This window comes from Solanum stenotomum, chromosome 5 (assembly GCF_019186545.1).
Source record: "Solanum stenotomum isolate F172 chromosome 5, ASM1918654v1, whole genome shotgun sequence".
Lineage (NCBI taxonomy): Eukaryota > Viridiplantae > Streptophyta > Magnoliopsida > Solanales > Solanaceae > Solanum > Solanum stenotomum.
Window position 1 is genome coordinate 55,963,357 of NC_064286.1, and position 22,319 is coordinate 55,985,675.

Sequence of the window (22,319 nt, forward strand, 5' to 3'; positions counted from 1 at the left end):
AAAGGAAAAATAGGGAGTTCCCATAAACTTCAACAAAAGTCTAACAATCAAATGCAGAATTAACGCCTAGAACCTGAAAGTCAATGTACTAAAACGCTAACGAGGATCATAAGTCTGAGGAAATGGGTACAACCCAATTAAACATAAGAAATCTAAAGTACTAGTCTAAGTCCGAAGATGTGGACATAAACGAAAGAGAACTCAGGGCAGCTCGAAAGAACTGACTCTCCCTTGAATTCGATTGATCACTAATCTTCCAAGCGAGGTCCGTCAATAGTCTCCTGAAGATACCTTGTACTCAACAAAGAAAGAGCAAGTGCAATATTAGTATACAACCACAGTGCACTGGTAGGATCATGCGGCTAGCCCACTAAGTGCATTATAAGCAAGTCATTACAGCATAATAAGCATGCATACACCGAACATATACAACATCAATTATCACTTATGAACAACGTACAATTTCATAGTTCTCAAGATATACAATTATGTCAAGTCTATGGTCCTCCTATGGAACCCATACCTAAACAGTTAATGTACCGGATCGTGGTACCCGTTCCAAGTTAGTGTGTCGGATTGCGACACCCGCCCCAATATTTATGTCGGTGCGTGGCAATTGATTCAGTTAGTGTGTCGGAATGTAACACCCGATCTATTTAACAAGCCACAATTACATTCACAATGTACATTCTCATAATCATACAATCAAGTTATGATTCATGGCCTACAATTATTCGATCATTCTCATTTACGATTAATGCGATCAATAATGCAACAGTCGCATACATACAATCATAATGAAGCAATTACAAGCATACATCACACAAAACATGACATCACAACCATCACTTACCTCGAACAAAACTTAAATCTCCTAAGAAACTTGATGCTTTTCTTTTCGAATTCTTTTCGCTTGTTCTTGGTCTACAAACAATCAATAATACACAGGGATCAATAATTAAGGTCTAATTACCGAGATTACAACTGACCCATTAAACCTAGACCAAACCCTTGATCCCCATACCCAAATTAGGGATTATTCCACCATAAATCCTAGATCAAAACCCTCCCCCATCGATAATTACCTAAGAAACTAAGTTCTACGGATCAAAAAATAGAATAAGAGAGTGAAAACCTTACCTTTAGCCTCAAGAATGGTGGAAAACTGTCAAGAAAACACCTGGGGTTGTTCCTTTGCCCTCAAAGTCGAAAAGTGCAGAATAAAACGTTTTTGGGGTTTATTTCCGATTTAAGTCGCGTCTGTCCCGCCACAACGATCCTTTCCCCGCTGCAGCGGCCCCGCCTTGGCGGCTTACACAGAGACAAAACCTTGGAAATTGAGTTCCAAACCCCCATTTCATAGCAGACCTTCAACCTATGATAATCAGAAAATACCCGTTCACGCTAAGATCATTTTCGGGAGTTCTACTCACCCGAATTCAATTTCGTAAAGTCGTACGGGTTTCTTAACATCTTAACTATCTACTCATATGATCAAATTCATAATTTGATCTCCCGTTTGTTATCATATTTCCCTAGATCCACTGACTCCGGTTTCGTCCAAATCTGGACTAGGTTGGAAAATTTTACGATACTACCAAAAAGTTTTTCGGTCCAAATTTTTTTCCTGTTGGATCTTCTATAATGACGGAAACCGGTCGTTACAAAAATAATGATGCTGATAGATAAAGAAGGCGATTTAGGATGAAGATGGTGATTTAAATTTTGATTTGATAGAACTTCTAATTTTCATATTTTGATGATTTGTCATTTTTAGTATTGATTAAGTAGTGCCATGATTAAGTGTTGTCGCTATGATTTGTGATGGTGGAACTAAAAAAAAAGTTTCGAAAGTCAAAGGCAAAGTAGAAATTGAAAAGAGAATTTTTTTTAAAAGAAATCAAAATAGAAAGTTAAAGGCAAAAATGAAAAGAATTGAAAGTTAAATAGTTAATGACATGTTGTAGATTAGGGTTGGCGCGTGATTTGCACCTACCTTATTACAACCGGGAATGACCGAAAAAGGAGGTACATATGCTACTTTAAAATAATTTCATGAGGTAATATGTCTGCAACAAACTTTAGGTGTCTAGTTCAAAAAAGGGTACAAGTTTGATTGGGTAATTCTCATTTAAAAAAAAACTAAATGCTAAAGTGAAAATCACCTTTTGGTTTAAAGTATTAGTCATAAATCAATTATTAAAAGAAAATTTCCCATTCTCACAATTTTTGCCTTTGGAGTTCTTCTAATTCATTTTGCTAACTAAAAATTGAACGTGCCGAATTATTAGCTTTTTTCTATAAATATAAGTTTGGTGAAGTACATTGTCAGTCCTTAAACTTACTGGTAAAATTTATTTAAGATCCTCAAATTATGAAAATATTTCAATTAAATAGCTAAATACATGATGCAGTATTCAAATTAAACACTTTCTATTCAAAATATTGAAAAAACTCTTATGCATGTTGTTAAGTAATCATAACATAAAATATATGTTAGTCATTTAAACTATGTCTCCTTTTAGCATCAATAACCAGTAAAACCTCATGTATATTTCAACTAATATTATGTGATATATAACTAGCTAAGCTAAATAGTTTGTTGTTAGAATATCTATCCAAATTCCAAACCAATGATTTTATAAACAACTAACCAAAATGGTGCTTACGTATGGATAATGTTTTATTTAAACAAAATTAAATAATAAAATTAAATTTAACTAACAAGACAATAATGATGAAATTTGTTAGCCACGTAGAGTCCATAATTAAATTTAATACTTTTTTTTATAAATGTGTTAGATTTAGGGTAACAGACCAAATGAACATTTTTTGTTATACATTAAGGAACATTTCAATCAAGTGAAAACATTAAAGACTAAAATGAACATCTTTCTTATATATTAAGGACTATTTTAATCAAGTGAAATACAGTAAAGACCAAAATAAAGTATTACACATATTTTAAGATAATTTTCTCAACTATTATATGTCTATAATAACATTTGATATCTAAATCTTATTCGTCTATTATAAACAAAATAACTCAAATAATAAATTTTCTAATCTTTTTATGTGTGAAAAAAAATGATGCAACTAAAATTCTCAACTTCATTTTTAATTTTCTCACGTGTTCCTTCACAATAATTTTGTCGTTTAGTTTTCATTATTTGAACTTATGAAAGTCAAATCAACATACGTTTAAGCTAGAATTGTTGGGGATCTCAGCTAAGAGAATCCCTCCAAAAATTAGCGTATGCCATTATTTGCAACGCACACACGATATTCTTTAGTAAAAGGCGAAAGAATAGTTCGCTATGTGTTCATTGCGTGGCTGCGTGAGTTTTACAATTAGCAAAGCAACTGTTTTTACGAGGGTTGCACATGCTGTAGCTTCTCTTGTAGCCGATATGGGACTTGCGTTCTACATGGTACTAAAGTTAATGAATGAAAACTTTTAAAAATATGTGAACTTATCTACACTTCGCGTGATCATAAAAAATATAAATAATTCAGTATTTTATATATAATAATGTTTGTATCGAATAAATGTGAATCTCAGTAAATTTGTAAAAATATTTTTCAAGAGTTTTACATAAAAAATATATAAAATAAAATAATTACACCTTTCTATTAATGTGTAGAGGTACAATTCGAATCCATAGAGAAAAAACATAAGAAAATTACATGTGATTAGAAGTGAAAGAACACGATATTTAATGTTGCAATTTATAATGATTTAAAAATAAATAACATAGATATATTATTTTTTAAAGTAAAAAATAAATAACAGCAGAAATTATAGAGTTACAATAATAAAAAATTCATATAAAAATTAAACTTAAGAGGTATATACCACTGAAGAGATACATAAGGAAAAAAAATAAAGAAAGAAATAATACAATACACATATCATTACGATTTTAATCATTAAAAAGTAGAAGGAAAAATGAAATTAATACATAATGTTTAAGCTTTTCTCGATATCAACTGCATAAGCCTATCACTATTTGAGAGTTTTCTTCTTCTTTTTCAAGTCAAGCACAAGCATGAGTATGGTACTTTAGTAAAAATGAAGGGAAACTTTGGATAGAATTTCATGAAACAAAAAATATAAAGGGGCTCGAAATATATTCGAACTTTGATCGAAATTGCTGTAACAATCCCAAACTTTGGGCAGGACCTATTACCCCCTGCACTATTTAATAATGTATTTTAAAGATATATAGATGCCCACGTGGGCATCATAAATATTGCATCATTATAAATAATAACTTGTCCAGTAGGAGACGGGGGGGGGGGGGTGTAAATAGTTTAAAAAATTTATGTTTGAGGTGGTGATTAAGACTCTCATAATTTAGGTGTGCATTTAATAAAATACACTTAATTTAAAGAGTTTTTTAACTATTAATTCAATAACTTATCTACGTAATGAATGCATTACGAACATGTACATAAATTTATAGTAAGGACCATCCACACTTGCCAAGTTGTGATAAATCGAATAATAGTCGAATAATTGTGACGATTCAGATCGCCGTGAGTGACATCCATACTAATCATCCAGTGGAAGAACCATTTACCAACCCAAAATTCATCCCAACACACCATTTCTAAAACAAGTCATGATATAAAAATTAAGAAAAACAGTTTAAAACAATTAACAAATTGAGCCTCCATAAACTCAATCAAATGCCAAAATTTGTCCAAAATAAAGCCCCTAAAACATAAAGTTGTGATACCAAAACTCCAATTAATCAATTATGGGGATGCAACCCCAAAAGCTAGATAACATAACGAATTGTACAAAAGTTTATGTCCGAAGAGATGAATAAGAAAACGATAGAAGAACTCAACACAACCTGGAAGAGTAGCTTGTCCTTGGATTCGAAAGGTCAAATTTCCTTCAACTGAGGTCTCATATCAGCTGCCTGAATATACTCTGTACTCAGCAAGGAAAGAGTGAGTGCATTATTAACCACAATCACAGTGTAATGATAAAATCACATGACCAATTCCACATTATGAATGTAAACATATAACTACAACATAGTAAACACTGACCAACAAATATAATTACAATCACGAATACATAGACTTCCAATCACAATATCATGAATCAATCAATACCGGAAACATGCTCCACATGAACATAATTATTAATACCCATCCTCTCATGGAACCACAATTAACATACCTAATCCTTTCAAGGAACCCACACACAAACTGATAGTGTATCGGTCCGAGCTAATCAATATTTGTATTCATATGAAGCGCGATATTCAAACCAACCGTTAGTATTCTTGTACTGGGGTGGTACCCAAGTCAATCAACAATTACAAACAACATAGATGCACAATCACAATCACAATGAACAATAACACTTGAAATAACAAGTAAAGTAAACAGGTTCATTGCATGAGATTATAAACACGGTGTCGTTTCAAATTTTTCCATATGTTTTCCCCATCATGCATACTATAAAGCAGTAGACATGAATACATTAAAAAACATACAACCATCACTTACCTCGAATCAAGCCTCTTAGAAACTCTAAAGAACCCGAACTTTCCCCTTGTTCAATGCCTTGCCTTGTTATTGGTCTAAAACAATAAATGCATGTAGCAATCAATCTAAAATGACCTAAATATATCAGATTTATACTAAACCCTACCCCACACCAATTCATGATCATTCTATCCAATCCAAAGCTTTTTCCATCATTAAATCAAGTCAAAACCCTCCCCAAGAGTAATATCTTAGATTATAAGGCTTAAGAATCAATTTGAAAGACGGGGGAGTAATGAACTTACCTTTATCGATGAACTTGGTGGAAAATTAAATAGAAACTGCCCTAATTCGCTCCCTAAAACCCAAGAACAATGTTACAAAAAATAGGAGGTCTTGAGACTTTTTCTGCATAAAATCCCGACTTACCCTGCTATAGCGACTCGACACGTTATAACAATCACCCTATAGCTATTGTAGTCCCGCTATAGCGCCTGCACGCGCTCACTATAGTGGGGTGTCACCCGCTATAGCAGATTACACGAACTATAGAGACTCGGAAACCCCTGAAAACCCCTTTTTCAGAACATATATTCTTCTCTTGACGTCCCAAACTATCCCCTTAGACCAAGTTTGATTTCGGAAGTTTTACTCACTCAAATTTGACTCCATAAATGCTTACGGGTTCCTTAATGTCTTGACTACTAGAAAATATAACCCACCCTAGACATATCACCCCACACATTCCCTGATGACTCTAGATCTCACTTCGCTAAGATTCTGTCTAAAACTGGCCTAACCTAAAATTTTGAAGTCACTATTCGAAAAGTTTTCTTGCGCGATTTCTTTCACCATTAACCTACTCATAATAATCGAGACATATTGTTATCATAATAGTCTTTACATAAATAACACATGCCATTTCACCCACAGATCATGTGACAGTGAGAGGATTATAGGAGATTTGAAAAAGATATCATAAAGATAGAGTAGTTAACAAAAATGGTATAACATAAAGTTAGGAATGTTATATTCCTGAATTTGTAGTATATATAGAAAAACCAAATGCGTACGTAAAGTAATGATAATATCCAGAAGTGAGAGTGACAGTTACCCTTTGTAGAAATAAACGAAGTTTCAAGGAAACATCATATTTGGAAGCTTCAAATTAAATGACTCTTTTCTTTTTTCTTGTTTCAAGAAAATCGTTTTTAAGAAAAGTGTAATCAATATATATACGTGTTATAATCTTTTAATAAAAGAGATTAATGATCCCTCCAAAAAAAATAAATGTATGAATTATCAATAAATAAGTCTCAATAATCTAATTGAATGATGAATAAGTGATTGATTTTAAAAAAAAATATTTATTACTTTTATCTTGTTCTTGTTTTTTGTAGTGCATATACAATCCTCATTCTCTCCTAAACTTGCTAACATAGTTTCGAATAAGTAATAACATATCAGTTTGATTTTGCTTGAATAGATCACATAAGTTTATCAAGCTATATATTTATTTTTCAACCTTAATTATTCAGTACACATCACATGTTTCTACCTTAGCTTTATATATATGTGTTTGTTGTGCAATAGTTTTATAGATGCATGTATGATTCTTATACATAGATTTCATATATCAAATGATTATATAAAAGAAAAGAGCAGAACTCAGGTAGAAATATTAGGCAACGTTACTGGCATATTTAGGATTTTAAGGTCGTGGGCGTTCAAGCACCCGGAAGTCACTAGGATTTTATTATTATTTTCATCTATTTAATTGAATCTCACTTTTTACATTTAAAATTTCTTCAAAATACTTTCTTTATCTCATATTCCTGGCTCACCTTTTCTTTTATATACTCCTTAAAAGAAAATCATAAATAATAAAAATACTTTTATTAATATACCCTTGATTTCTTTTTAATACACTTTATTTATTTGACTTATACATCGATTTCAAGATTAAAGATGTAGGATTTTTAATTTTTTTTAATAATATTTATACTTCAATAAGAATTAATTTTAAGGTAAACTGATTATTTAAAAAAATTAATTCTATCTAAATTTTTAAATTGATAAGCAGTTTGAGATAAATATTGTTAGTAATATGAACAAGTAATATGAGATGAAAAGAGTATATTTTCTTTTTATATATATATACTCTTATAATATCATTGACTAATGAGTAATTTCAGAACAAGAAACCTTAATGATACCATAAAATTGTATAGATACTTTTATAGTTTCATTGACTAATGAGTAATTTATGAATAAGAAATCTTAATGATACCACAACAATACACATATACTCTTATAGTATCATTGACTAATGAGTAATTTCTGAACAAGAAACCTTAATGATACCATAAAAATGTGTAGATACTTTTATAGTATCATTGACTTATGAGTAATTTCTGAATAAAAAACCTTAATGATACCACAACAATATACATATACTCTTATAGTATCATTGACTAATGAATAATTTCTTAACGGGAAACCTTAATGATACCAATATATATATATATATATATATATATTGATTTAGTATCAGTTAAGCAAAATTATCAGCCTTAATGATGCAAATACAATATATGATACTAATTTAGTACTCCCTCCGTCCCATTTTATGTGGCACTTTTCGAATTTCGAGATTCAAACAAGTCTAACTTTGACCGTAATTTTTTCATAGATCTTTTAAACATTTTGAATTATCAATTGTTGTGACTTATAGTACTTTTTACATAATTTACAAATATAGAAATTTCATTTCAAAAAAGTTGAAGATTTCATGCGAAAATTCCCGGTCAAACTTAAACTGTTTGACTCTCGTAAAACGAAAAGTGCCACATAAATTGGAACAGAGGGAGTATCAGTTGTGCGAAAATTATCAGCAAATACAGTATGGACTGTATTTTTTTTTTAGAGAGAATGCGTATTTCTTGAATTACTTTGAATTGGGGTATGCACATGTAATTATTTGGAAAAATTACAGAAATCCACCATTTAGTTTACCTATTACCATTATCTCCTATAAGTTTTACAAATTTAAAAAATCCCTCATTTTTGCGCATCAGATTAATGTATCAGCACTTATATTATTGTATCTCGGGCATCAGATTAGTGTATCATGTATAAAATGTAATGTATCTTACTTAACGATTAATGTATCTCGCGCATTAGATTAATGTATCAGCGGTTATATTATTGTATCCGTTTGAGGAATTTCTGTAATTATAATTTTTTAAGGGATATATTGTAATTTTACCTTAAAAGTATGTGATTTCTGTAATTTATTTTGAGTTTTATAGCCCATTTATGTAATTTTTCCTAGATAATACTCTTATTTGAGCCCAAAGTAAACTTGACCCAATTCGATTTTTAGCATATTTGAGCCCAAAGTAAACTTGGGCAGGTCATGATCCAACCCAATTTTTATTTCAATCCATTTTAATATTTTCAATTTCAACCTAACCGCCCATTTGACACCCTAGGCCACCACTACCAACCTTCAAAGGGCGTGAGCTTTAATATCCCATGCCAACACCCGACTCAACAAAAAGGAGAAGGGTTTCAGATTATTTTACAAAACCTGACACAGAAGTGATCAACTCCCGTTTGCTCGAGGTGGTGGTGGTGGAAGATGATGATATGAAGAAAGTGAAGATGACAAATCCGCAATTGACTTAACAAATAACCGCTAAATATATTAAGGGTATAATATACTTATTAATTTCACATATATATTACCATTCACAACTCAGAAGTATGAAAAATACAGATATATCATGCAAAAAAAAAAGAAGAAGAAAAAATAAGACACTATTACCTTATTATTACGAGAGAGTATGAGGAGTAGCAATTAAATAAAGATCATTCTTTCTTTTTGCCTTAATCCTTCTGTTCCAATCGTGTCCAAATCATTCAAAATAACTCCATGAGGAACCTTCCAATCAAAGTGATAAAGTAATTGAGATAAAGGATGTGCAATATTAACTAAACCAAATAACATTCTGGGACACATTCTTCTTCCAGCACCAAATGGAATAAATTTAAAATAATTTCCTTTGAGGTCAATAGTATTATTCTCGAATCTCTCATGTATAAAGCTTTTTTAGTCATGCCAATATTTGAAGTCTCAACTAATCGACCATTCATTCACTAGGACCTTGGTTTTCATAGGTATTGTGTATCTATTGATCTTTGTCTCTTCTCTACATTCCCTTGGAACTAGAGGAGCCGGAGGGTGTAGCCTTAGTGTTTCTTTGATAACTAATTCCAAGTAGTTCAAATCTTCTAAATCAATATCATCAAATGTTTTTTTTCCCATTCAATCGCTCTCTCACTTCGAGTTGTGCTTTCTCCAGGACACGTGGATTTTTAATCATTTCTAAAAATGCGCAAATTATTGTTGAAGAAGCTGATTCAGTTCCATAGCAACAAACATGTCGTGCATATAAAATTAAACGTATGAAGATTGAATTTTCGATTCATAACATGCATTATTTTTTTTTAAAAAAATGCGCTAGACTTACAAGAATGTCTTGTATAATGTTTTTATTTGTGATAGGAGATCCAAATTCTCTGCTCTCCATTACTCTAAGTAATGCATCAACCAAATCGTCATTTACCATTACATTTCTTATCTTTTGCTCGATTATCACGATGGTCATTAATGATTTTCTCTAAGATTTCATCAACCTTCGAATGCACCTTTGACAATTTTGACTTCATTCCACTGATGTTATGGAGCCATTATTTTGGGAAGGGAACAAATCAGTTAAGTCCAATCCTCCAATTAATGAATAAACATCCTTTATCAACATTATCAACTTATTTCGATCATGTATGATTTTTCCAGATATTGACTTACTAGTTACGGTATTCACAAACAAAATTTTTTTATTGGTTAAGTTCATGAATGAGTCAGGTGTATTGGAATAGAGTGATGAAATGAGCTATGATATTTCTTCTTGTTGAATGGAAGCAAATGATTTGACCATCTTTGTGCTAAGAAGTTCCATGACACAAACTTTTTCGTATATTTTTTATCACGATCCGAGCCTACACCCTGGACATGGATGGGACTCGAAAATCATTGCTAGTCCCCAAGCGAACCCTCATCCTGGATGACTACAAGCGGATGACTAACTTGAGCATACATAAGCATCAAATTGAAATAAACGTTTAAAAACAGTTTACTGAATCTCAAAACTTCGATGAATATATAGTGAGTATGAAACATAAGATTTAAATAAAATATCTGAATACTGAAAGACTCCTTAAAACTATCTATCTATGAAGCCTCTACTATACAAATATGAGTGTTGGGACAAGACCCACAACTCCTCAAAGAACTACTACTAGCGACTCATAAAATTGGAGTCCTATGATGAAAGCAAAGAGGTCTCACTCATAAGCCGATGAGCGGATGAAGTGATCTCAATAGACTCTTGTTGAGGATCCTAAGAACCTGTATCTGCATCATTAAAAGATACAGGTCGAATGACATCAGTACATTGAATGTAGGAGTATGTAATATAGCTGAATAACAAATAGCTGAAAGAAAGAACTGCAATAGATAACAATGAACTCAAGCTGAATGTAAAGAAATAAAAGAGTAAAATCATTTAAAGCTTTACAAAATACTTTCTCATCTCTGAACTCAATATAATAAGTGATATATAGAAATACACTTTAACTTTATTGGGAGATTCTCTAACCGACAATCATCACTATGAGCTACGTGATGATACAACATCTTGCTCACGCTGCCAGAACTGTCTTAGACCTTGTCGGGGTATAGAACACCTCAACTAAGTGGATCCATTAAGCTATGCTTAAAAAACAATAAGAAATCATCTAAAAAGTATGACACTTTACCTATGTTGGCATACATGGTTTATGAGGACTTTGAGTTGTCTGAATTCGTCCCCATATCGGTACTGAATACTACTCCCAATAATATATACTTATGCTCATATGTTTTAAAAAATAACTCTTCCTCTAGTTTGAGATAATTGCTCAAACTACCCTCTTAAAAGAGGTAACTGTTCTTGAAATATCTTTTGAACTCATAACTCATTTAGAAATCTCAGTTTCTCTTTTATCAATGCAAAAATTGATACCTTTGAAAATACATAGTCCTTTTTATACTCTTAGTCAATTCATACTTGAAAACTCTTTCTCAAAAACATATCAAAATCATATTTTAATATGATCATTGATGACTTGGAAAGTCATACAACATAAACATTGATGGTATATCTAGATACCATACTGCTCATACATTGATGGAATACTCGATTGTTATACTAATCATGTTTTAGAAACACTTTTCTCAAAACTCTTCTTTATTTTCTCAAAAACTCGGTTTAAAACTCAATTGTTGGCTTTGAAAAGCTTCTCAAAATTTATAACTCAATTCATAGATTTCATGCGGAATTATGGACATGAACGACTCAACTCAAGAATGTTAATGTATAACATATAGCAATTCAATAATTAGGAGTAGACTTTCAAAAAGAAATAGGAACTCTAGAACTCAAAATTAACTCATCTCAAGAATACTCAAATCTAGGGGTAGAATCCTAGATTACTCTTTTACTGATTTGAAAGAAGATGTAGGGTGTGAGGACGAACTATTCCAACACTCTGATAGCCTTACATACATGGAAGAACAAGGTTCTTGAAGAATTTTGAAGAATCTTGAAACAGAATTTGGTTAGAAGCCTTGAAACCCTAGCTTGAAGGAGAACAATCAAGAAAACCTTTCTTGTGATTCTTGAATTAGTTTCTTGAAATCTCTATGGCCAAGAATTATGATTTTCATTAGTAATTCATAATTGTATGGAGTAATTTGAGTAGAAAAGAATGGAATTCTTGGAGAAAGACTTACCTTGAAGAAGAATCTTTAAAAAGATTGGAAGAATCTTGAATGAAGTCTTCTACTTTGATTTTTTTCCTTAGGATTTTGTCTTAGGGTTTGAGAGAGAAGAGAATGATGGATTAAGAGATGAAAATCTGATTGTTTTGAGCCTTATATTAGTCAAGAAATTCGTTTAGGGTTTCCTTGGAGGTAAAATGACAAAAAGACTCTTTTTAGTGTTTTTCCGTCGGCTAATTCGTCACTGCACTGTATCAGTTACTAAAATGGTCATAACTTTTTACTCAAAAATTGGATTGACGCGAAATTGGTGGAGTTGGAAAGTAGATTCAAATACCTTTAATTTGATATGTTAATAAAAAGCACTTCCTCCTTTCTACGTTTTATATGATGTAATGAAGTAAAGATTCCATTGAATTTTTTAAAAGCAAATTTTCGTATTTTATTAGTGATCTCAAAATAAAAAATCAAACACCACCTGGGGCATTGCCCAATCAATACCGAGCCCAAATAACATAAACACATAAAAGAATAACATTTTTTCTACCCATATCCTAAAGCCCAGTCCAACTCTTACCCAGTTAGGGCCTCTTTTCTCCTGAGATATGTTGCCTCCTTAGACTAATCCAAGCCTCCACTTTCTATTGCTTTGGGTCATCAACAACCTAGAGCTTCTACTCTTTTGTGCAGGTCATGTGTCAGATAACAAGAGTAAGTACCTTCGTCCCTGTACTATTCCCTTTAATTTGTCTTGCTACTAACCATGTTTCCCTCTTCAATTGTTCTCTCAGGTTACATGGATTGTACTCTTATATTTTGCTGACAAATCCTTTCTATTGGAGAGATGCTTCTTCAGTTGGTAAGTTTTCACACTTCTCAATTTGTTCAGTTTCTCTCTAACCTCTAGGTGGTCCAAGATCGGAGTGCATGTGTAGCTCTGATTCGTCGCTTTAAAAGAGTGTTGATAGCTTCTTTCAAGTTTAAACATCCTACACTTATCTCAGCTCCTCCCATTTTGCCGAATCCTCTGAAGCAGCTTAGGCTAGATAGATTTCAAATATCAAATGACTATACAAAAGAAAATGTCCAAACTCAAAAAGGAATACCAGGCGATTGGCATGTACAAATACCTCCTTTTCAGATAGTTATTTAATTTATAGTCGGTGTTAATTAATTTTTGCAAGTTTTCTACTGCGAGCACAACTTCAAATATACACAATTGAAGTTGAAAATTTGTGCTTAACTTCGAACATTTTTGTCTGAAGTATGGCCTTGTGAAGGTGGCCAAACGTTAGACATTTTTGTCTGAAGTTTGGTATGACTTGTCAAGGCTAAGTTCAAACTTTTTTTTATTGAAGTACTTGTGGACTTTACAAGGTCAAACATTAGACATTTTTACCTGAAGTTTGGTACAACTTGCCAATACCAACTTCAAATAATTTTCATTGAAGTGGTGGACTTTACAAGGCAAGTTTCACACATTTTTTACTAAAATTTTACCTAACTTGCCAAAGCTGGTTAAATTATTTACCTTGTTTTCCAAATAAATAATATATATAGCAAATAATATTTTTGATTATGTATATGTGTAAGTTCTCTTGATGGAAAGAAATTACTGATTATGAGTCCCTAGGAAACTGTATTTTTTTGGAGAAGTCCCTAGAATTAAGGGTTTATCTAAGAGTCCCTAGCTTATCTAAAGTTCGCTTATTTCATTTAGTTGATTTAATCCATTATCTTATTCTTCCAAGCGTATATCTACTAATCTGAAATGTCTATCTCTACGTTTTTTAATATTGTGATTATACATTGAACTTAAAAAGGAGATGAATCAAGCCTATCACTAAATTGATTTTAAAGCATATAAATCAAATTGATTAACATGCTTTTTTCCCCTCATATGCTTGAAAGATTCTCGTGGATGAATATATAGAAATAAGCTTCTTCAATTGGGTCCCAATATGAGTATAAAAAACATATAAAAATTAAAGAAGATTTCTTGTGAAAATTTTATTAGATAAATGAGAAAAGCCAAACATGTCACTAAATCAGTCTAATTATGTTTTAAGTATTTAGTTAAAGATTCACTCAATCTTTTTATCAGCAAATTTAACACTAACCCCCCCCCCCCCCCCCCCCCCCCCCCCCCCCCCCCCCCCCCNCCCCCCCCCCCCCCCCCCACACACACAAAGTCGAAGTCGATATGGACGAAAAATGAGAAAGGGGGACAAAGGCCCACTCTTAATTCCAAGAAAAATAAATTGTATTTTGTTATTTTTGGCCTAAGCCTTTGTCATTTTATTTATTATTATCTCGTTAGAATTTAGGACAGGTGGAAGATGGGCCTAAGGCCCAAAGAAATAAAATTTCAAATTTAGTCTAGGACAGGCACAAAGGTGGCAAAAATCGGGTCAAAAGGTCCAAAACGAAAATAGGCCCAAATACTGGCCAAGGCGGATAAGAAAACCATATTTGTGCCCAAATTCTCTTTCCCTATATATTTAACTGCTATTATGTGCTTATTTGTTAAAAATTAATATTAAGGTCTCGAAACTTCAAATCCCCAAAAGACATCCATTTTGAATTAATCGCTTAACTAAATTATTCCTCTTTCACTTGACTAAAAAAATATATAAATAATAAATAAATAAGTTTATGAAATACTTCACTTAGATAATATTTCATTATTTTTCTATTAAAATGGTCTCAACTATAGAGTATTTCACTTTTACAATTCAAGATGAGTTAAAATATTTTAGCCAAATAATTAATTGTCGGATAACCGCATATTAGCGGGCATTTCGGGTGCTTTCAAACCCTTTCTGAAATGCTAATAAGAACCCCGAATCCCTTTTAAGTTTTCATTAGATTTTCTGTTTTAGTCTTTTGAAAACAACAGTTTTCTTGATTTTTCTTAAAAATTAAGTGGCGACTCTTAAAACCAGTCCAAACATATTTTCTAAATAAAACAGAATGACGACTCTGCTGGGGATTTGAATGGTTCTAACCTTAAGATTAAGTTATTTGACTACATGTTTTAATTGTCTACTTGTTTTATTAATCGCATATATTGAACTGTGGCATTCATGGCACCCGATTTCGCCAAACGGCAAATATATTGCATTAGGAAAAACGACGGTTACGTGGCTTACCACGGCTGCCCTTCAGAAAAAACACAAGCTGAATTCTTTGGAAGTGATAAACGAATAGTTAGCTTGTGGTCATCCAACTTCATTTATTAGACTTCACCCCGTTGTTTGTCCGACTCAGGTAACCGTTATTTCTAACCAATTCTAGTCAACTTAGAGTAGAGCGAAATCAAATCCAAATTTAAGCATTAGCCTAAGACGGTTTAATACCCAAGGCGTATTAAGTCCATTAGTAAAACCGCCAAAAAATCATGTCCAAGGTCCACGACCTAACGACATATAATATTATTTGACATTTGAAAGATGTATGTGTGGAAACCTAAATTGTTGCCTATTTGGGGGAGGGAATCTTAACCGTGTTTTATTTTATAGGTATGGATCGATCTCCCAAATTTGACATAGTAGTGGAAGCCCCAGTTCTGCTCAAGTTGTGGTACAACGACCTCTCTGTGGTTCACAAAAGGGCCCTCAACAAATATATAAGATCCCTAACAGAACTCATCAATATGGTTGGGTGGCTCGACCAAAATTCCATGAGTCTTGAGTTTCTCAGCCAGAAATAAAATCCTACAACCAAATCCTAAAATATTACTCTATCATCTCAGAAAAGGTGAAATTGTTGCAAAGATGGAAAAGGGAAAGGGTATCGACATAGAACTAACCGAGGAGAATTTGAGGATGGAATTGCAGCGGCTCAGGCGAGAGATCCAAGAAACCAGAGAAAAGAAAATAGAAGTGGAGTTTGCCACCGCGGTCGCACGAGCAGTAAATGCGGCACTAGACGTGGAATTGGCGGCAAAGATGACAAAATGCGATGTTATAAGTAAAAAGACAGTTGCTGTGCGGAAGGAACATGACGTCTTCAAGAATGATATAACTATGAGACTTCAAAAGAAACGCGGGAAATGCTCTTTCTTCAATCAAGAAGCCAATAGTGGTCCCGAAGACACTCACCCTGGAGCTACTGAAGAAGATGTCGATGAGGAAATCATCTATATGCCTTCCTTCCTGGGACGTCTGAAAGGAGGAGACAAAAAGATCACTCTCTCGGCTTATGAGCGGACACATAGCGCGGGAGCAAGAGTTGTGCCGTGTGCTCTCATTTACGAGCACCTTTAAGCGTCAGGTATGCTGAAGCCTCTCGCAGGAACCACTTTTGGGTTTGGGCATGAAAGCTCTCAAAAGACATGTGCCTACCACCCGAACCAAAGTGGACACACTATAGAGAAATGTGTGGAGCTTAAGGAAGCAATCCATAACCTTATCAACATTGGGGAGATCCCGTATATGTGGGGTGAGAACACCATCGTTACTTGTGACCAACAAGAGCCTAGTATGCCGGTCACTAAGCACACTTTGTTTTATTGTCACTACTTCACGCCTTTCAAGAAAATGTTGCTAGATATCTACAGTCTGTTAGTTCAAAAAATAGTCTTGGCCTCTATCAGAAAGGATGACGAAGCAATCGATCCCGTTGGAATTGAGATCGGGAAACCCTGAACTTATCATAATGCCATAGATCACAACATTGGAAGGTGCCTCAGGTTTTGCTATGACATGGAATCCCTCGTCAACATGGGAAAGATTCAAGTTGAGTTTGTCCCCCGTGGCTAATACGGCAGTCAGAGGAAGAAGTTTCAGTGAAGGCACCATCTATCTTTTAGGAGCTTTATTGTCTGTTTTTCACTTTCCTTGTAATCTTCAAGAAATTAATGACTGAAAATGAAACTTCCTTTGTATTCGAATTACGTAGGGCCTGAATTCTCCTTGGGAGATACGTAGGCAGCCTTCCAAGGCCCGGCCCCTATCTTTTAAATTTTTTCTTTTCCCCTTCATTCTACAAGGAAACATTGAGTTTAGATCAACAAATGCCCAGAGATGCAGCAAGAAGACCTTAGCTCAACGCAATTTAACCTTTCTGAGTCACCAACCTCAACATAAAAACGAGCAAATTCCTGCTTGTTTAAAAGTCAGTCCCCATTATTCGTGGGTTAGCATGTTTATTCGTGGGTTAGCATGTTCTCAAACAAATAAATTTTTATGTGTTTATCTGCTTTCTATGTGATATTTTGCATTACTTGTACTGGATCAAAACTAACAGATTTGTCTTTAAGTTGTTTTTCTTAACAGGTAGTTAGAACTGGTCTGTGTCGATAAGCTGGTTGATCATCCTTATTTCACTAGATCTAAAGGTCCTACAGATTCCTTTCCCAATCAAAGTTCACAAAAGGGAAAAACAACAATGGGTGATAACAACGAAGAAACCACCTTTACTAATGTCGTGGTGGCTCAGCCCACCCTTGCTGATCAGAATGAATTGATCATGTAGTTGATGCAACAAATTGTTGAGATGAGGGTCGAGATACAGAGAAAACACAATTTGCCTCCTCCGATTTTTGCTGTCAACGCTCAACCAGACGAAAGACCTCCAGCTCAAATTCCCCCTCCTAACTTGGAACAAGCTCAGAACCCGGCTTTAAGCCCTACTCGTAATCCCTCCATCATTGACCTTAATTACTACCCAAAAACCCCATTACGCCTCAGCCTCTTATCAAATACCACCCCCTCCTCAAAATACCAACCTCCAAGCACCACTCCCTCCCCCCAATGCAAACCACCAAATTGGTCTACCCCCTCACAACCAAAACGCTAATAACCCACGCACTTCCCTCCTTCACCAAAACCAATATACCTGCCCCCAGACTTTCCCCCAAAACTATCACGCCCCTTTAAATGGCCAGAGTCCCTCTATTGCTCCACCACTACCACAAAAAGCCATTTTCCAAATACCGATCCCCAATGAGCATGACGCTCATGGGTGAGAGCTCGACCTCTATGAGGAGAGGGAAAGAGAGTGGAGGTTAAAGAAAGAGACCGCTAAGATAGATATGAAGGAGGAAATTATAAAAGTTATGGAGGTGTTGAACTGCATTCCTGAGGTCGCCGGGTTGAGTTATGAAGACCTGTGCATTCATCTGAATTTGGACCTCCCAGAAGGGTTCAAGATGCCGAAATTCGACATCTTCGGAGGAACGTGGAACCCCTTAGCACGCCTGAGGGCCTAATGTGACGAACTCGTAGGAGTTGGGAGAGACGAAGCTTTGTTAATGCAGCTTTTTAGCCGAAGTCTGAGCGGAGAGGCTCTAGAATGGTTTCTACCCTTCACCAATTGATGAAATTTGTTTGGAAGGATCAGGAATTGGTCATTCATGGTGAGGGGAGTCACTCCAATGGGTATGTATCGATCGTTGATGATGTCTCTCGAGGTTGTGATTTCTACACAATGGAGCTGGTAAATGCCACCGGTGATGATTTGGCTCCGTAACCTCCTATGCCCTATGTGTACAAGATGATTGCTATTGTCATGCTCCAGAGTCGTTTCAAACCAGGTTTCGGATTGGGGAAGCACTTTCAAAACTTTCAAGGAATCGTCGAGCCTATCCAAATTCCCCCTAAATGAGCAAATTTTGGTTTGGGGTATATCCCCACAGAGGCTGATGAAGCAGAGATGAAGAACAAGAGTGTTGATCGAGCATTGGCCAGGCCAATTCCTCATCTGTACCAGTCATTTTTGGTAAGAGAAAATGTCAACGATGTTGGTCTCGGGAAAGGAATCTGGGGCCTTTTTGAGGAGATTGATGCGGTCATCGAGGAAGAGGCTGGGACATCAGGCATCCGTGATGCAAAGTCTGAGGAGCAATTGCAGAACTGGACCTGCACACCACTCCTAATTTCCCGCTCATCTGGGTAGAGAAGACATGTGTCTTTGTTTGTTTTAAAATTGGTGGTAGTCCGGAAGAGGCCCGAGACCCATCCTTTATGCAATTGTTATTTGTTTAAAGCTTTTAAATTCCCCTGTGATGTTCAAAAAGGCAAAATGACCCTCGGCCATGGCCAAAGTTTATGCTTGTCTTTCAATCTAAATGAAAAGCCTCTTTTATCGAAATTGGTTTGTTTACTTATCTATTTATATTTTACTTTCCTAACTTTGTTTGTTTATGATTTCAGTAATATTAATTTAAAACCTGCCAATGTCATGTCATGTCATGAACCGAGTGAACAAAATGAGGCAGGTGATTATGAGTGTGAGGAATATGAAGAAGAAAATGAGGTACCCGTTGAGGAGTTTCGACAATTCAAGAATCAACACAAGCCAAATCTTGAAGAAACTGAAACTATGAATCTCGGAGATGAGGAATGTGTCAAAGAAGTCAGAATCAGTGTCCATATGATTGAAGCCCAAAGAAGAGACCTGGTTCGTTTGATCAGGGAGTACATTGATGTATTTGCCTTGTCTTATAAAGACATGTCAGGGCTGAGCACGAATATGGTGTCCCATAAGTTGCCGATCAATCCAAATTTCAGTCCAGTAAAATAAAAGACTCGAAAGTTCAAGCCTGAGTTGAGTTTGAAGATCAAAGAGGAGATTATAAAGCAGATCGAGTCCCAAGTAGTGGTAGTGACGCAGTATCCGATTTGGTTAGCTAATGTTGTTCCGGTTGCCAAGAAAGAAGGAAAAATAAGAATTTGTGTTGACTACAGAGATCTCAACAAAGCTAGTACGAAAGATAATTTTCCATTACCAAATATTCACATTCTCATTGATAACTGTGTTGAGTATGAGATGCAGTCGTTTGTGGATTGTTATAGGGTTACATCAGATCGTGATAGATGAAGAAGATGTAAAAAAGACAGCTTTCATCACGCCCTGGAAGTATATCATTATCGGGTGATGCCTTTTGGTCTCAAGAATGCCAGTGCTACTTATATGAGGGCTATGACAACCATCTTTCATGATATGATTCACAAGGAGATCGAAGTGTATGTAGATGATGTCATAATCAAGTCCCGCGAGAGTTCGAATCACTGGACTCACTTGAGAAAGTTCTTTGATCGTTTGCGCCGATACAATTTGAAGTTAAATCCCACCAAATGTGCTTTTGGAGTGCAAACTGGCAAGTTATTGGGATTTATAGTCAGCAGGAGGGGCATTGAGCCTGACCCTTCCAAGATCAAGGCGATTCAGGAATTACCTCATTCGAAGACCAAGAAAGAGGTGATGAGTTTTTTAGGAAGGTTGAACTACATTAGCCGGTTCATAGCTCAATCCACCGTGGTGTGGGAGCCCATCTTTAAGTTATTGAAAAAAATGTCTCGACCAAGTGGACCGGAGAATGTCACACTGCTTTTGATGCCATCAAGAACTATTTGTCCAATCCGTCGGTATTGGTTCCTTCGCGAGAGGGGAGTCCGTTATTGCTATATTTATCTGTCTCAGATAATGCATTGAGATGCATGCTTGGTCAACATGACGAAACTGGAAAGAAAGAGCAAGCCATTTATACCACATACCTTATTTCCAGGATGGACCCGTTGAAGTATATTTTCTAGAAAGCAATCCCGACCGGGAAGTTGGCTAAATGGCAAATGCTTTTGAGTGAGTTTGACATTATGTATGTGACTCAGAAGGCGATAAAGGCACAAGCCTTGGCTGATCATCTTGCAGAATCCGATTGATGAAGAGTATGAACCGCTCAAGACTTATTTTCCCGATGAAGAAATAACATTTGTGGATGAGGATATTTCTGAAGCGTACCCTGGTTCGAGCGTGTTCTTTGATGGAGCGGCGAATCATCAAGGGAAAGGAATCGGAGCGGTCTTAGTGTAAGAAACAGGTCAGCACTATTCTATGGCGGCTAAACTCCGATTTGGATGCACGAATAACATGGATGAGTATGAAGCTTGCATCCTCGGTCTGAAGATGACAATTGATATGAATGTTCACGAGTTGTTGGTTATTGGAGATTCAGATTTGCTGATTCATCAGGTTCAAGAGGAATGTGCCGTAAAAAATCCAAAGATCACACCGTATGTGCGGTATGTACAGAAGTTGTGTAAGAGATTTCACAAAGTTGAGTTCAGACACACTCCCAGGACACAGAATGAGTTGGCCGATGCTCTTGCCACCATCGCATCAATGATTAAGCATTCGGAAACAAGTTATATTGATCCAGTGGATATAGAGGTAAAAGAACAGTCTGTTCATTGTTCACACGTCGAAGCGGAACCAGATGGTTTGCCTTGGTATTTTGACATCAAGAAGTATTTAGAGGACGTGACTTATCCTGAGAATGCAACGTTCAACCAGAAGAAGTCGATACGCCGTATGGTCCTCAGTTTCTTAACTTAGTAAACGACAATGCAACTACTACTAAATTAGACACCAAATTTCCTAAAGACAATAACCAAACAAGGGGGTTTATTGGCATAGCCTCACAACCGTATTCAAAGACATGCGAAGCACTGGAAAGTCCTGATAAATTTTAACCCTTTAACACAAGGGAAAATATTTAAAGGAGCTTAACACTAGCAAAACGGGAAGGCTGAGACCCTAAAGGACATATATTAAGCTCAACTATAAGACTAAAACTTTAGGAAATGCATATTTTAACTTTCTTAAAGAAACCTCAAGGAGCAAAGTCCAAATATGGTGCTACACTAATGACTCTCTCGATGGAAGCAAAACATAAACAACAAATATAAGATTGACATGCTAGTAAGGCAAGATAAATAAATAAATAAATAAATAAATAGTCGAAATAAGAACCACAAAGAACCCAAGACAAATAATATCGATTTATGAGATGCTGGATAGGATAACTAGCAATACGATATTAAGGAGACCTCGAGATAAATTAATACTCCATTAAGCAAATGACCACTATATCACTTCAAATCGAAAACATGGGACAAAACTTGGACTAAATACAACAAAA

At 35.0% G+C, this 22,319-nt stretch overlaps 1 non-coding gene across 1 annotated transcript; it reads right to left on the minus strand.

Annotated features, from left to right (window-relative positions):
- Positions 1-3,219: 3,219 nt before the first annotated feature.
- On the minus strand, positions 3,220-3,336 carry LOC125866455 (U5 spliceosomal RNA). Its single transcript, XR_007446513.1, has one exon. It is a non-coding gene; the product is annotated as a U5 spliceosomal RNA (small nuclear RNA).
- Between the last annotated feature and the right edge of the window lie 18,983 nt (positions 3,337-22,319).